This window comes from Copadichromis virginalis, linkage group LG15, assembly GCF_057382275.1.
Source record: "Copadichromis virginalis isolate Kocher_CV1m ecotype Utaka linkage group LG15, C_Virginalis_male_GT1.1, whole genome shotgun sequence".
NCBI lineage: Eukaryota > Metazoa > Chordata > Actinopteri > Cichliformes > Cichlidae > Copadichromis > Copadichromis virginalis.
The window spans coordinates 11,191,157-11,207,781 of NC_140632.1; the positions used below are offsets into that span (position 1 = coordinate 11,191,157).

At 40.3% G+C, this 16,625-nt stretch overlaps 1 protein-coding gene across 4 annotated transcripts in view; it reads right to left on the reverse strand.

The window, feature by feature from the left end:
* The window catches only part of sash1a (SAM and SH3 domain containing 1a), a 201,308-nt gene that overhangs the window by 55,456 nt on the left and 129,227 nt on the right, over nucleotides 1–16,625 (reverse strand). The window contains exon 1 of one of the 4 annotated variants that reach the window (XM_085431893.1): nucleotides 15,488–15,576. The exons of the other annotated variants lie outside the window; for them this stretch is intronic. The gene's annotated coding sequence lies outside the window, so the exon portion shown is untranslated. Of the gene's footprint in view, nucleotides 1–15,487; nucleotides 15,577–16,625 lie in introns of those variants that run through there. 4 annotated transcript variants of the gene reach the window in all.

Here is a 16,625-nt window from a genome sequence, read left to right on the forward strand (position 1 = left end):
TAGTGATCATTTGGATGTATGTATGTGGGAAAGACTAAAGGCCATGGAAGAAGAGTGTGCTGCATCTGTGTCAAAATGGTGTCCGCAGGAGTGCTGGGAAAAAAGCTAGCTTGTTTGAGTCCACGGGTGCAGGTGGAGGCGACGGGCTGGTCTCGCTAGAGATGGAGGTCATGAAGCTCGGCCGGCAGCTGCGTCGGTGTCAGGGTGGTACTGCCAGGGTGACTGCTAATGTCCAGTGAGTCATCTCACTCTGTGTACTGGGGGTCTGCACTAGATGCACTGCGACAGGCTAGTTTTAGAGAATGGGAGAAATCCAGAACTGAACACAAAGTCCCACAAAAGAAATTATACTTGTGCTGACGTATCACTATGCAAATATATACATGTACACAAATGATTAAAATTAAATAACTTTAGAATAAACATTTTCAGCAAATATTTTCATCAGTGCAGTTTTATAATAAATTATACTAGACTGATATGAGTACAGCCACAGGGTGTCATTCACTGTCTACATGGATGCTTGTTAACTGTTATCTGGTGGGCAACTACTTTAACGTCTATAATGTGTATAATGAATTGAGGCAAAATAAAAAGGACGTTTCATTAAATATAAATACTTTGACATGATTTTTTGAAATTGAATTCCTCACATTTGTTAGATTTATTAAAACTTAAAAAAACAACTTTCACCCTCTTCATATTCTTCCACGTGCCTTTATGCGAGAGTGAATATGGGACATAGTGGGTCCCCCTGCTGTTGCCTTATATATTTACAAGCCACAGTGCGCATGCCCTCCTCGCCCTCTCCTCCATGCAAGACACTGGACTGTTAAATGCTCTTGCACATATTTTTATGTCAAATCAGCCAGGCTGCCATATGTTAGCCTCAAAGCTAGATACAGTAAAAATAGGCTTGGCCCCCAATGTTATTAATGACCATGTGTGCTGTGAACACGCTGCATAATTATCCCCTGCAGTTTTATCCAAAAATCAGTTTTATAGTACTGGCTTCAGGTTTATGGGACTCAAATACACACTGAGGAGCAGAGACATGCATGCACACTGAAGCTTACGCAACCAGAGAGGGGAAACGATAACATAGCTTTTCCTTTACTATACAAATCCAAATGCTAACAAGACAGTAGCCAGTGGGGCTCAATAAAGATTTCATGGGTCTGTCTCTGCTGTGTTTCTCTGCCCAAGTACTCTCACCTGTTGTTGCATCTGATGTTAGTGAGAATTTAAACACCACAGGAAGAACAAATATTGGTCCAACATTCAATTACTGAGCACTGCCTGCAGTGAAATAGATACTTCTTTAAAATCTGGGCTGTAAAAACTAGGTGTGTATTATTTAGAGAGCCCATTTCATGGACCTTTTTCACAGCAACCACTCTGACATGAATTAGGGGAGATGGGAGTTACAAATGAAGGTTCAGGTCCATTTAGATGTGAGCCTTCATTAACGTGACTGGTAATTCTTGCATTTAGTGAGTATTTCATGGCAAAGCAGCTGATGTGAAAAAGGCCTGTTAGTGGAAACTAGAAGACAGAACATTCAGGTCCTGCAGGAGCACAGAGAGACGGCGCTTTTATGTGTATGGCGCGGAGAAGAGTTCCTGTTCTAGAGATGCCACATTATCCCTGGCACGCACGCACGCACGCACACACGCACACACGCGCACACACACACACACACACACACACACACACACACACACACTAACTGTCAAAATAAGAAGCAGCACGCAATCTGCAAATCAAATCTAAAATACCTCAAGCCCAGATTTATCATCTTTTCAGTTAGCTATGCATCACAAGCATTTACAGCTTCCTTCACTATCCCTCTAGATTTATATCACTTTGCAAGCAGCAAACAGAGATGGCTGACATTTGGTTATGTATTAGATGTTATAATAACTTGTTAGTCAGCCAGCTCCAGGCTGCTGTGGTACACCCTTTTGTAATTACTGTCAGCATTCACGCAGCCATCATATATCTCACACGCACACAACCCACAGCACACGATCTGTCACACATATTTGGCCATTTGCACATTAAAGGAAAATAAACAGCCATGTTGAAATACATGCTGACTCGCACTGGTGGATGGATATCAAAACCTCAGCGCAGAGTGCTTTTCAACACAAACATGTGCCCTAATGCTCTCTGCTGTTAAAGTCTTACTGGTAAAGATATTGGTATGCACTCGACCAGTACCACAGTTGAATATTTTCCCAAAACTAATATTTAATTTCAGGAGTCAAAAATGGAAAAAATAAAATAATTTTTTTTGTTCCCTCGCTTGTGTGACAAAACCTCTATTTAAACAGAGATAATGGGATTTAAAACCTCTGCTGCTTTGCTCACAATCTGATTCATTTTCTTATGTTTTCAATTTTCAAACTGAATAATTCAACTATAAACACTTTATTACCACATTTATTTCTCAGTATTAAATCACAAATTCTCTCAATAAACTACATAGAAATACATTTTTAGATTTTTCTTGCTAATAAGATAGACATGAAATCTGAGAAAAGGAGAACAAAACTACTGTTTAATAATAGATTAAATTACAGATGGGCACAAATTAAAAACCTTAAGCTTCAAAGCCCACAGTCCATTGGCTCTGTTAAGTTAAGCAGGGCTTTGCTGGTATGGTTTGGATCCATTTGTCCCCTTAAACGAAAGGATTGAAGGAAAGCTTCTCTACCAAGATGACAATGTCCACATTCATAGAGCTTAACTAGTAAGTGAATAGTTTTGTCAAATGAAAGTGATGTGAATCAGATGCTGTGGCTTTTTGCAGTTCCCCTGGTCTCCATGGATACTGAACACCTTCTGGAGATTTGGACGGTGCTCTCTGCTACCATAATCAAAACACCCAATGAGGGGATATGTTTTGAAAGAATGGAGTTAATCCCTCCAGTAAGAGTTTCCGAAATTTGGAGAGTCGGTTCCACAACCACTGAAGCCGTTGTCGCATTGTGGCTCAACACCTCAAAGTGACTTGGTAGATGTTTTTCCATTAATTTCGATGTTTCGTTAAGTGACCATAAACTAATAATCTACTAGTGTGAAAAGTTATAAACCGTGGCCTCTGTTCTTCAGAGTAAATGTGTAATTCTGTACACCTCACTTTGCTTTCCACATTTAACTGTGGTCTGACAGCATGTACAGTATGTGGATTGGTTAGAGCACATTACATAAGACATCCCCACTGACACCAGCGGCTAGTTCGGTTAGCAGTCTATACTTCACCACAGCGCTTTCACATTTCCTTTCCAACATTTTCTGAGTCCTACTTGTCGTTTGTCTTTCCACTGTCCATTTATATTTCCTTATGCATCCTGGTGGGACATCGAGGTTTATGCTTGCACATGTATGTGTTTCAAGCAACCAGTATCTCAAATAAAGAGACTTAACGGCTGACATGAACATCAGAATTTAAAGTGGATTTTTGTGTAGATACACTTTGATGTTTAATTTAATAATCACAATTTGAGCAACATAATTCCATTTTCTTACGAAGCAGCATAGTTGATTGTCAAGCAGGATAATCACTATACCAACTGTTTTAAAAAAAAAAAAAGAGAAAAAAAGACTTCTCTTTGTCTAAGAGTAACATGTAGCAGTTTCAATCCGTCTCTGTCTGTCTGGCTGTCTACTCAAAACTCAACCACACAACACACAAACATAATGCAAACTCAGCTCAACCACTGCAGCCCTCCACTTTCACAGGAATTTCCCCCTATTTCGGCCCAGAGGATCCTGCTTACACCGACAAAATATGAACCCAGTGGCAGCATTGAGCCACAAAAAACACAAAACAAAACATGTATATTTTCCCAATGACTTAAAGGGGTTCACATGGTGATGTACAAAGCACTGGTCAAACTTGTGGATTTTGCTGTCAAGCAAGTACTTTCAATGCTCACAGACACAGTTTTCCTGTTCTCAGTAATCTGCTTCTGTTCAGTAAAGCCTTTAGTTTCAAAACTGTAAAGCGATGTGGGTGTTTTTAACCATTTTTCAAAGTATATGAATGGACTTCACTGGATGTAACATTAAGGATGCCTCTATACAAGTGCTGATATCATAAATAAGTTTTTGTTATAGAAACATACCGATACCTTTAGTACGTTTTTGAAATCCATTGCCAAATACTCCCAATTAAAAACGGGGTGTCTACAAAAATCTTTAGGAAAAATTGACAAATCTCAATTTCACCTCTATATTTTCACCTTGCCAACAAACATGCCAACATCCGAGCCACCTTCTCATCTTTGTGTATAGCGCATAGAGATGCATGGCAGGAATTAGTTCTTTTCAAAATCCCCCTTTCCCTTCTGCCATCTATAACCATAATTATTCCATAAATCACTACAACCAATAATTGAAAAACACAACTGTCACCTTTGCTGCCTGAATGTTTTTAAACCACATTTTTGTTCTGTAGCTGCCTCATTGAAACAAAACCTCTGAGATGGTAAAGTGACTTAGGTTACCATAGTGATGGCCCGATGTTTGGCAAACCTGTGTTGATGCTCGTTTCGACCTGACGAGACCTCATTATGGGCTGGTGGGGAGTCCTGTCTGAAATCTCTGGCCCAGACGGTCACTCAGACCTAATTAAACACACCTTTCTAAATCTGACTCGATTCCTTCGTCACTCTCCGTTATCCAAGTCCCTGCAGATCTAATCAGCGTGCAACCTGCCAACTTACAAACACAAACAGCAAGAACAAAAACCCCACATCCACGGTAATAAATGACACAAACGAAACAGTCGGTGGTCATTAGCTTTGTGGCTTAAATGGTTGTCCTTCCTGTCTGGGTTAGAGGCCAGCCAATGCACCAGTAAAAGGCCTGCTCCTTTGCCCACTCTCCCTTCTGGAAGAGCGAATCTTCTCTGAAGCCAACACAACTCAGCGGGACCAGAAGCAGGATAAAGGTTAAGAACCCCATGGAGATAAAATTCATGTCGGTTAAAGTAGAGGTTTGGCTACAGATTAATTTGCCTCGAGTAAAGACATGTTTCTAATAATAGTTGCTGCTTTTGAATAGATAGTAGGTTTCCTTACTGATAAGTAAAATATGCTATAAAAAGAAACAGGCAATCCAAAAATGGGACAGTTATTAGTTTTTAAGTGATTTTGTTATTAATAATATTTTCATTATTTTTATTATCACCAAAAAATGTTTCCTGTAAAGGTGCCATGATCAAAACTTGGCCCATATTTGCGGAAAGGGGGGGGGGGGGGGGGGGGGGGAGAAGAAAGAAGAAACCCTGGTCGATCTAGTAGGTTTCAAAATATGTAGAAGCAAGATAAAGAATGTGGCAAGGCACTGATGGTCAGAGGGATGAGATCCCCCGGGGGACATCCAAACACACATATATGCGCTCACAGGAGGCCTGAGTTGGCAAAGACATTTTGTGCCGCAGGGTTTGGTTCTGAGCCCATGCTGGCTAAAAAGAGATCCATACCCTGTGGCGCTTACCTGGCATTTAGCCGAGACCACTCTTTGATTATACAGAATTTTGTTTCTTGCACCGTGTTGTCAGTTTCTAGAACATTTAAACAAAACAAAACATACCAACCATACCAAAACAAAACTTCATACCACTCTGTTTTTGATCAGTTGTATAAACCTAGAAGTAGTTCGATATAAAAAATGGACACACCAAGAGGCAAATGACATGAAATATCATTACCAAATCCCAATCCAAAGGCACACACATGTGAGCACATATGCTCAAACAGTGACACCTCAGTTTTAATTATTTTCTCTCCCTTGCTTTCCTTATACACACAATTTTTCCTCTTCGTGTCAAAGCCTGGAATATATTGAAGGACAGCTGCAAGATGATCTGATCCAGATGATCTCAAAGGAAAAAAAACCCCCCAAAACATAAGCACACATGGTCTATAAAGCACAGACCTGACGTGAGCAAAAGAAAAAAAGAAAAGTAAAAATGATGGCTTAGAAACTTATGTTGTTTTTTTCCTTTAATTTGTCATCTGGCTCATTTTGTCTTGTGACCACAGATAAATAAACTCCAACTTCATTCAGGTAATTCACATGTCACTATAATTAGAAATAAATGAGCCATGTTGAGGTATCTCTGTTCTCCAGGTACCACAGAGTAAATTGCCGACTGGCTCTTGTATACCTCACCCTGCTCTCTAGATTCAACTGTGGTCTGAAAACATGTAGTGCATGTGGATTGGTCAGAGCACATTAAGCACTCCTACTGACATCAAGAGCCTTGACCACAGCTAATTTAACTCCTTTGATTTCCTTCTTAGTTGCATGTGATTCCTACCACCGTCCTCTGACAATTATATCGCTTTATGGCATCACATTTACACATATACATCTATGCGTTGTCTGAAAAAAACAAACAAAAAAGAGCATAACTTAACATTTTAGGTAACAAAACAACCTCTTATTTTGGACTTAATTGCTGTGTGTTTCAGTCTGTAAAATATATTTCGCTTGAATGGCAGTATGTGATGCCCCAAAACCTGCATACATCCTACTGCATTAATGGTGCCTTCACAGATGGGCAAGTCACCAATGCCATGTGTGTGAATGCACCTCCATGTCAACACAGATGCTGAACAAGCTGGATGGTCCCTCTCCTGTTTATGCACTATTGAACAGATATTATTATTTCAACTAGTTTAAAATTGTAATTACACAGTTGGTTTCATAAAAGACTGGGCGATAAAACACACACACACAGAAACGTAAACCTTTTCTAACCTTAAAATGTGGGGCATCAAATTTAAAATGAGCATATACTTATTTTATTTAGCATTAAAGTTTGATATGTTGTGTTTGAAATTCAGTAAATATGGGGTAGAATGTATAGCACAGCAAACAACCTATAAATACTATAATTTATTATGATACAAAATATAAGCATAATGAAATGCAAGGTTTTTCCACTAATTACCAAATTAAGAGGCCACCAAATAATATAACAGCATACATATGTACCTGGTGACAAAACATTTACTTTAGTTACTGAGACAAACAATTTAAGCATGCATGGTACTTACACTATATGGGTGTTAAATATCTAAAGGAACAGATTTACTCACAGAAACAGGAAAAGAAGGAAAAGATCTCCAAGGATAAAATCAGAAGTGCCCAACACTGCACTTTACTTTAACTGGAGCTGGAACAAAGTCTGCTTCGATTTTCTCCAACGTTTAACTCAGTCATAACCTCAGCTAGACGTCTGATTCAGTCTGTTTATGCACGCAAATGACTGGCATTAGAAACCCATGGACATGTGGTGGAAACATGTTTACAGCTGTGGCCTCGGTTTGGGCTATGATGTAATGGCAAAGAGAAAGGTGGGGAAAAGTTTGCCTTTGTCCGTGACTTGAAAATAGGGACGTTTTTGGTAAACCATGATGAGAGCAAACGATTTAAATAGGAACGTAAATAGAAAACATTGATTGAGAAGTGGATAGAACAAAACGGGGAGGTTAAAAGAGGATGTTTCATGGGTCCAGGGGGTAGGAAGGACCAAGGTAGGACAACACACAGCTGGAGCAACAGCTCCCCCTGGGGCAAAGCACTGATAATGCTTTAGAATTTCTAGGTCAAGTTACGTTGAGCCATACAATTAGCCATGAGAATAAACCACTGAGAACTGAATAACATCAATATATTCCATGTCCTCCTGAGAAAGCTTGGGCTCTGGCATTCAAGTGTCTATTATTTTCACATGTTCAGTTCAATTCAATTTTATTTATACAGGGCCAAATCACAACAACAGTTGCCTTAAGGCGCTTTATATTGTAAGGTAAAGAACCTACATAATAGGTTAATAATAATACAAGGAAAACAGAGAAAACTCCAACAATCATATGACTCCCTGTGAGCACGCGCTTTGGCGATAGCAGGAAGGAAAAACTCCCTTTTAACAGGAACCTCCAGTGGAAGAACCAGGGGGGAAATCAAAGGCTCTGCCTCCCATTCTACTTTTAAATACTCTAGAAACCACAAATAAGCTCACAGTCTGAAAGTGAAGAGCTCTAATGGAGTGAAATGGCACTATAAGGTCATTAAGATAAGATTGGGCCTGATTATTCAAGACCTTGTATGTGAGGAGCAGGATTTTAAATTTGATTCTGGATTTAACAAGAAGCCAATAAAGGAGAAATGTACGCTTCTCTACAGCACCATGTCAGTGCATGTCACCTAAAGCACTGACATGGACTAAAAATGTAGATGCTGACTGTAGATGTGAATCTAAACTAGCATCTGCATGATGTGTTGGGCCAAGCCCTGTCCATAGAAGCCCCACCCGGAACCCACAGGACCCAAGGCATCCAGTGCCAGCGTCCTATGCCAGATCCCACAAAAGGCCCCATACCCCAAAGGGTAGGCTGTTTTGACAGCATACAGGGCAAGTACATGATATTTGTAGTTTCTGCACATCATAAGTTCAAAATAATAGCGCCTAATTTTTTTGTGGAAATTGGGTTGTACTGATTTGTACTTTCCTCTGTTCTCGCCACACTCTCAACATACTGTTTTATGCGTTTACCAGCCAGCAGCCATTACACACCCACCTTCGAATGACACATCAATCAAGGCAAATGCAAACACGATAAATAATTCACCCATTGATTCATTAGTGGCAGTTGATCCCTCGATGTTTCATAGTTCACGACTCATTCACACACCAACAGGTTCATGAGCACACGTGTGCTTGCAAATGAGCACAGGCACCGTGTACTTGGCTTAGAAAACACACACACAGTATGCGGTTCACGAATGCGGTTGGTACTCTTGTGATCATTTTTCCCATTCATGCCTGGTAACACAGCTGTCCTAGGAAGAGGCAACCATTCATTTATGAACTGACTGTTGCTTGAATCAAGAGCAAAGCCTGGACTGTAGTTCAGCAATCTGGACAGAAAACCACTCTGGAGGGAGGGCGCAAGCTGTGTTCACATGCTAGATGTCACCGCAGTGATGCAGCTGGTGTGTTTAAAAGCAGGAGGACGTAATGGGTTTAAATATCCGATAACAATATGTGTACGCCAACAACAGCCCACAACATAGGCATAGATGATGAGGTTACTACCACTAAAAAGGCAATGGGATGCGTGCAGGTCTCAAAATAAGGTTCATCAGTATAACTACTAGGTTTACTTACAGGAAATGCTTTCATTATTATTTAAATTACAGCACACAAAACGGATCTTTTCAAAACACTCTCACAAATGCATGGAAAATCTGCATTGCATACACTAAATAATGCTCTCTGGTATTTATTTTACACATTAGTACTACCGAAATTCACTAAAATTTAGCAAGAGTCATCAAGCATGGATTGGATAGACATGCAAAGAATGTTTGCTGCACATGTAAAAAAAAAAAAGTTACATTTGAGTTGGAATATTTTTCTTGTTACCAACTTTAAATAAACATAAAATCACGAAAAAAAAAAGGTTGCCAAGTAGAAAGTCTCGTGCAATTTTTGATATTTTGCAGTGAATCACAGATAAATGGAAAGAACATTTATCAGTTTCACACATTAATCTCTCGAAGAAGAATGCGGTGATGAGCACAAGAGAAAGACTGATTTTCTCAAAGAAAACTGCTCTCTTCAATAACTCAACATTTCCAAAGCTTACTCCCAGCCTTTTTGAAGTGTTTTTATACCGTACAGTGAGAGAACTAATACGCTGTCACTGTTTAAACCACATTAGCAATATGACCAATGCCACTTACAAATTTTAAGCAGTAAAAAAAGGAGTACTGATATATTGGCCAATATATTTCTGATAGACGAACCCATTTATACACATGCTCTGTCACAGATATACTATGAAGGCTAAAGCCTGTGATCATTGTTTACCAGTTTTCCTGCAATACATTTCACAAACTAGTTAGCATCAAGACATCCTTTGGCTCGCTCTGATACATACTCTGCTGCATGTGCTAACAGTGCTAAGAGTATTGTAAACAATAGAGTCTGAGTGAAACTATGTAATGAGACCGTTTCAAGTAATGCAGTTTAGTTGTGACCAAACAAAATATGTTCATACAGTTTATTATATGAAGACATATCTGCTAATAATATTTTCCAGCTTGTATATTAGTCTGGCTTTACAGTGTTAGGATGTATAAAGCATATAAACATGGACGTGACTCATTTTAAGCCAGTTCATCATATTTTAACTATCAGTTCAATTGCTGATTAATTGCTTCCCGAGATAAAATTCTCACTTTTGGGAAGCTGGGGGGGAGAGACTGCATGCTTCTTACTGCACTACAAGACTTTAAAACTAACTGACACAAAAGGAGTCGGTAAAAGGAAAAACGAAACATTTTAGAGAAAAAAAAATATTGTCAAAGGAATGGCTTTTCCCCACTAGGCAGTAACAGTTAATTTGCCTATTCCTCTTCTATGTACTCTCAGCATTGGCTTTGGGAGTAGGGCTTTCTTGTGTGCATGTCAGAGCTCTTTGCCATGTTGGATGCTGGTGATTTGTGATGCCTGTGAAGGATCAGAAGGAGGGGCTTCGGGGGGTCGGCAAAGCTGTAGTGTGAGAAAGTTCTGAAGGCGAACACTGGCTGCAGCTGATATGAGTCTCCCGGGACTTCCCCTCTGCTGAGGTCATTCCTCGCACTCCAACACTCGTACATCACTGCTGACATCACCACTGATCCTTGCCAAACCGTTGCCACAGGCAACACAAACAGGAAAAAGCATGTGTGTGTGTGAACGCTTGTTGTTAAATAAGACCATTAAACTCCAATGGTGTACTGAGTGACGAATGATGTGTTATACACAATCGTGCAAAAAAGCCTATCATCCATAAAAAAATAAAAAAAAAACATTTAATATATTTCAATATTAGCTCTGATCCAAATGCCTGCAGCTGTTCTGCGTGTTTATTATAGGTGAAATCTGTATTAAATACACATTATGAAAATAGCTGTGCAATTCTTTTCAAGAAAAGACTGTGCTTTTCATTAAAACATGATGTTAACATGTGTTTAATGTGTCTCTGCATGTTTGCCTTTGTGTTGGTACATCTATGTGTGTGAGTGTGCGTGTATGCCTGCCGCCTTTCCTGCACCCCCTGCTGTGCCAGTCAATGCTTAGACTCTTGGGAAGTGAGGCGGCAGTGCCAGCAGTAATCAGAACTCTTTGTATCCACACACAGGGGCGAGCTATAATCAGGGAATGTTCTTTAAACAATAATAGCTGTAATCCTCTCATCTCAATATGATGTGTAACCTGCTCAAAACTTGGATTTTTGCAGGCGATTTATACCTGGCCTCCACCTTGTTTCAAAATAGATTTAATGAGCTTTCAAAGCCAGCTTTCATAATAATTGCTGAACCATAGAATTACAGCAGCCAGAGCTACAGAAGAAAAAATGACAGGGTGGAAGAATAGCGATAATCTTCAGGGATAAGCTCAGCAATGCACAGCCCTTTGAAGAATACCTACAGAGAATCAAGCGTGCAGGACCCTCTGAGTATATGCAACTACCACGTGTATGCATACCCACAAATTCTTTTGATAGTAATATATACTATAGATGTATTCAATGTGACAACTAATAAAACTGATGGTCGATGCAGTGACTTCTGATTCCTTCACTCATTATATGCCTAAAACAAAGACTTCAGTGTTGGTTATTAGCAAAATTTTAATTAAATTTGCCAGGACTCATTCAGACAGAAGCATGCGTGCACACACACACGTGCACAAACACACACAGATATCTTGTTCCAGATGAAAGACGAAACTGGCACAAAAAAAAAAAAAAAAAAAAAAAAAGATACGACTGATTGAATTTTTGGAAAAAATACAAATGGGGGGAAAAGAATCTACCTGCAAATCTTCTGCTTCACAGACTGTAGAATAAACTATTGTGGCAAAGCTGCAAGCACACCAAAAAGCAATTAGGCTGTAAAATGAAGAGATTTTTTAGCAGATTGCAGATTACTTGCAACGATAAAGACATTTGGTTTGCTACATAAATGCCCGGTCAGTCTACACAGAGTATTAGCATCATTCGTATACCTTCTGAAAAACAATTAAGGTGAAAAACAGAGTTTAGTTTAAATTCTATTACCTCTCTTGCACGCAGCATAATTATTATTGCTAAGCATAATATTAAACATACATACATGTGTCGCTTTGAACATATTTGCCTTTATTATAAGACTGTCACAAGTACTAGTCAGGGAGCAGATTACTTTGGACATCAGCCGTGAAGCTCTGTGTGCAGCCATTGGTCTGTCATTAGACCCTGCCACAGTTGTATTCATGGGAAGAAAAACAAAAACAAAGACTGCGTGAAATCAGGAATGTCTAACAAGGGATTGAGTGCCTCTCTGCAAGCAGCTGCAGCAAAGAATGCCTAAAGTCACAAAGTTCATCCATATTGTTTGTAAACTGGAAAATTTACTAAAATTATTTATAATTATTTAACTGTAGACATAAAACACTACAACACAGTACCACAACATGCAAGTAGTAATGTGTGCACTTTACACATGTGCGCACACATGTATATAGCAAACATATCCTCCTCTACTAATAAGAGATTTGCCAAAGTGAAGTTACTCTGGCAAATCTCTCATTTAAGGCCACAGAAAGTGTGATGTATTGCACATGAGCCGAGATAAGAGCAGAACCAAACTCGAGTTCTACTCTTATTTGATGGTTGCCATGTAGCCTACTTTCGCCCATCCACCCGTCTGAATATCTGAAGACCTACTGATATGCTCAACCAGATTTGGCTGGTTTGAATAAAACACAAAGAATGCAAATAACCTTTATGTTCGCTTCCAGTACTTTGGTTTCTCCTTGTATTTATCCACACTGACTTTATCATTATCCATTTAGTCCCTTTTTGTCAGTTTCTTTGACATCAGTCAGTTTTTTTGGTCTTGTTCCATAAATATGAGAAAGATCGTTGTACACGATGCACTGACACCACTGCTGAATGAATGTTATTACACAGACCAAAACAAATCAGGGCTTTTTAACGCAGCTCAACACATGTCACTTTTCTCCTGGCTGATTGTTGGTTGGCACACAGACAGTGCGATGTAGTGTCACTTGTGCCAAGTGACACTACATCATTGGCTGTAGCCCTCAGTCCGCTTAGTGACATCATGATGTAAAACATACACACTTGGTCGACATCCACTACCACAGTATAAGAACTATACGGATTACAAAGCCAAAACAGGGCCACTTTTCCAGTCCATCACTGTTATGCTGTATATGTTTTATATATCAAAACATGCTTACTATGAAAAGCAAAAACTCATACACCCTAAAATTATAGTATTCACAGTGATGTCAAGTCACAAAGAGAAGCTATTCACACTGTAAACCCATTCAGCAGTGACCTCAGTCTTACTCATGCCACCTGCACTGTAACATCATCCCTCTTGCCTATATTTCGCACAATGATGCAGGCTTGACTAAAGGCCATAAGTAATATGAAAAGTAGCGATACGGGCAGACGCAGACCAGCTGCACTGACAGAGGGAGATGGCTGAATTACACATGCACATATGGCAGAAACTGCATAGTCAAACAATTCCTGGGAGGCTGTGGAGGAAATAACTGCTCGTGTTTTATCAATGTCCCCAATCTTTACCTCCCCCAATCGTGTGTGCTGCACAGAATCTGCTAAAGCAGATGTAAGGGGGACGTTTACCCCTTTAAATCATCGTGCATTCACGCAGCCTCGCCTGTTGCCTAATATTAATAATCAGCATACACCTGTTGCCATGGCACATGGCTCTGCCCTGGTATGGATAAACAGGCGAAGGTTGACCAGCTTTGGCAGAACATTGCAACAGTTGGCCTGCACGGCTTCTTCTGGCAGATATATATATATTTTTTTTACTTCCAATTTCAATCTAGGAAACTGATTTAATTTCAAGTATAGCTTAGCAATGGGCTAATGAGCTGGAAGGCAGTAGAGTAAAGAGACCGAGAGGGAAAAGGACTTGCTTCGACAGCTAAAGCCTTGTGCAAAATTTCCTATTAAAAACTTGACACATGGTAAGGCCAAAGCCCTCCAACAAGCACCGGCACCAGTTTTTCTCTGAGCCTAAATAGTGACGCCGCATGAGTGTCACTTCAATCGGCTTAACGCTGGCTTCACAGTCCTTTAAATGTGTATTGCATGTGTTTAAATGTGTGTACATTTGCCCATGTTCATTTACTGTATTTGCACGCATGTGAACTTAAGTCCTGCGTGTGAAGGACTGTGTGTGTGTGTGTGTGTGTGTGTGTGTGTGTGTGTGTGTGTGTGTGTGTGTGTGTGTGTGTGTGTGTGTGTGTGTGTGTGTTTACGCACATGCAGTGTTTGTGCTTCCTCCCATACATCAGACAATCACAATAACATTGTGAAGTTTGCTCTTCCTGCATGGAGGGAACTTTGGCTCAAATACACTCCCCTTCCTCCAATTTCTAACCTTCTCTTTCTCCCCCCCCCCCCCAATCCATGCCTTTTTCCTCCCTCCATCCGCTCCCTTGTTCCTTGTCAGCTGGTGGGGAGATCCAGATGTGAAGGGAGACTGGGACAGGAAAAGCAAAGGGAGAGAGGGAAGGAGAGGGAGATAGAAATCCACATCCCCCGGTGACAGACTTCATTGTCCAAGACCTTTTTGGACAAGGCCTTTACAGACACATACACACAAACAATTATGCACACCAAACAATGAAGTCCCTCTAGACGACAAGGCCCGATTGAGTGTTTGTGTATTTCTCCTCCGTATGTATGTGTGTGTGTTTGTGTGTGCAAATCTGATGACAAAGCAATCAATGAACAACATCTTGCTGGAGATTTGCTGTAGATATTTAGCTGAGTTATTTACTGGGGGGTCTTGGCCAGGCATGAAGCTATTGTTCTCGTTTAGTGGGGAGAGAGAAGGAAATCAATACAGACCTGAGAGAGCGAAGCAAACAGTGAGTAACAGCTGTATGCCAGCATCCCCCCCCCCTATGTTTTGCTCCCTCCATCTTTGTTAAATTCTCACATTTACACCATCAGGTAGGGCCAGGGGCTGATAATTACATTTAAATGGCATATACACGTGCATCTGTACAGAATTCCTTAAGAAACTATACACAATGGCAAACACATGCACACAACACACTTCTACACACCACGGAGCCATATGAAATAAGTTAATAGAGTGAGTCAGCAAAAGAAACAAGAGCCGAGCTAAAAGGGCTCTCACTACCAGAGCATGTCTTTCACCAACTTACTCAATGAAAAAAAAACTAATGAATTATGTTCTTTACATGGCATGCCAAACTGATTGTCTTATTTAAAAATCTTCCACTGAAGATATCCCTCAGAAAAACTTGTTATGCTACTGAAAACCTTTTGACAGGCACCACAAATGAATGAGACAAGAATATTCCTCTCTAAAAAATTAAAATGTCAGTACTCACCGCGAGGCTGTCGCTGAGTATTTTCCTCCCACTCTTTCTGCCGAGCTAACACCGACTAACTCTTTAAGAACGGGAGCAACAAGTAGTGTACAGTGGAGAACAATGCATGTCTGCCAGAGCGCAGCAAAGCGTAAGCAGAGTGGAGACACACAGAGGTCCAGTCATCGGGCTGCTGCTCACATGGGACGTGGAGAGGAGGGGAAAAGAGGAAGGGTTAGCTATAGAATAGTCAAGAGTATAACTCGAGTTTGGCAGGGGGAGGGATCTCATCCTTCACTCCGCATGTCTTGCCCTTTTCCTCTCCTCTATCCAAAAATGTTTCAACATGTCTCAAATTTCTTCTCCTTCTCAAAAGTGGAGTTTTTTTCTGGCCTTCCTCTTTCTCCGTACACTCCCCTTTTCTTTCGCCATCTCTTGTCTCTTTGTTCTTACTGTCTTTTCATTGCACACACACAGACACACACTCACACACACGCGAGGGTCTCTTTGTTTTCTGTTATTCGGTTATGAACAGCCCTCCTGTAAAACTGTTTTGCTGTAAAAGTCAACAATGTCAAGCTCCACCTAGACACACAAGCAGCGCAAACATGCTAAAATAAAACACAGACACATGGGGGATCTTTACTAATGTAATATACATGTACATGTACAAAGTGAACCAGCTAACCGGTTGTCTGTTATGGTCATATATGCAATCACAGAAACAGAACAGAAAATTACAGGGCGACTTTAGATCCCTCTCTTTCTCTCTCTCTGATGTCACTCGTTTTTTTCCTGCCTTTTCACTGAAAGGCCCCAATTCACAAGTGGCCCAGATACCGCACTGTACTGGGGAAAGGAAGAAAAGTAAAAAGGGAGTCAGAGAAAAGAGTAACTTGATACAGTTAAAGCAACAATTATTTGAATGAGTCACTCAGCATTGAGGTTTGGGGTGTTTTTTCTTCTTTTTCTATGCTAATTTGTGAGAGGGAAAACGAGACCAAAGAGACAGATGGGGAGGAAGGGAAAAAAAACAATCTTCCCATTTTGGAAAACTTTACCTCCTGAGGACTCCTTGAGGTCATGGGAGAGGAGGAAGGAGAAACTGAGGGGATGACAGATAGTAACAGTGAGGAATGGAATGGCGGGGCAGACATAG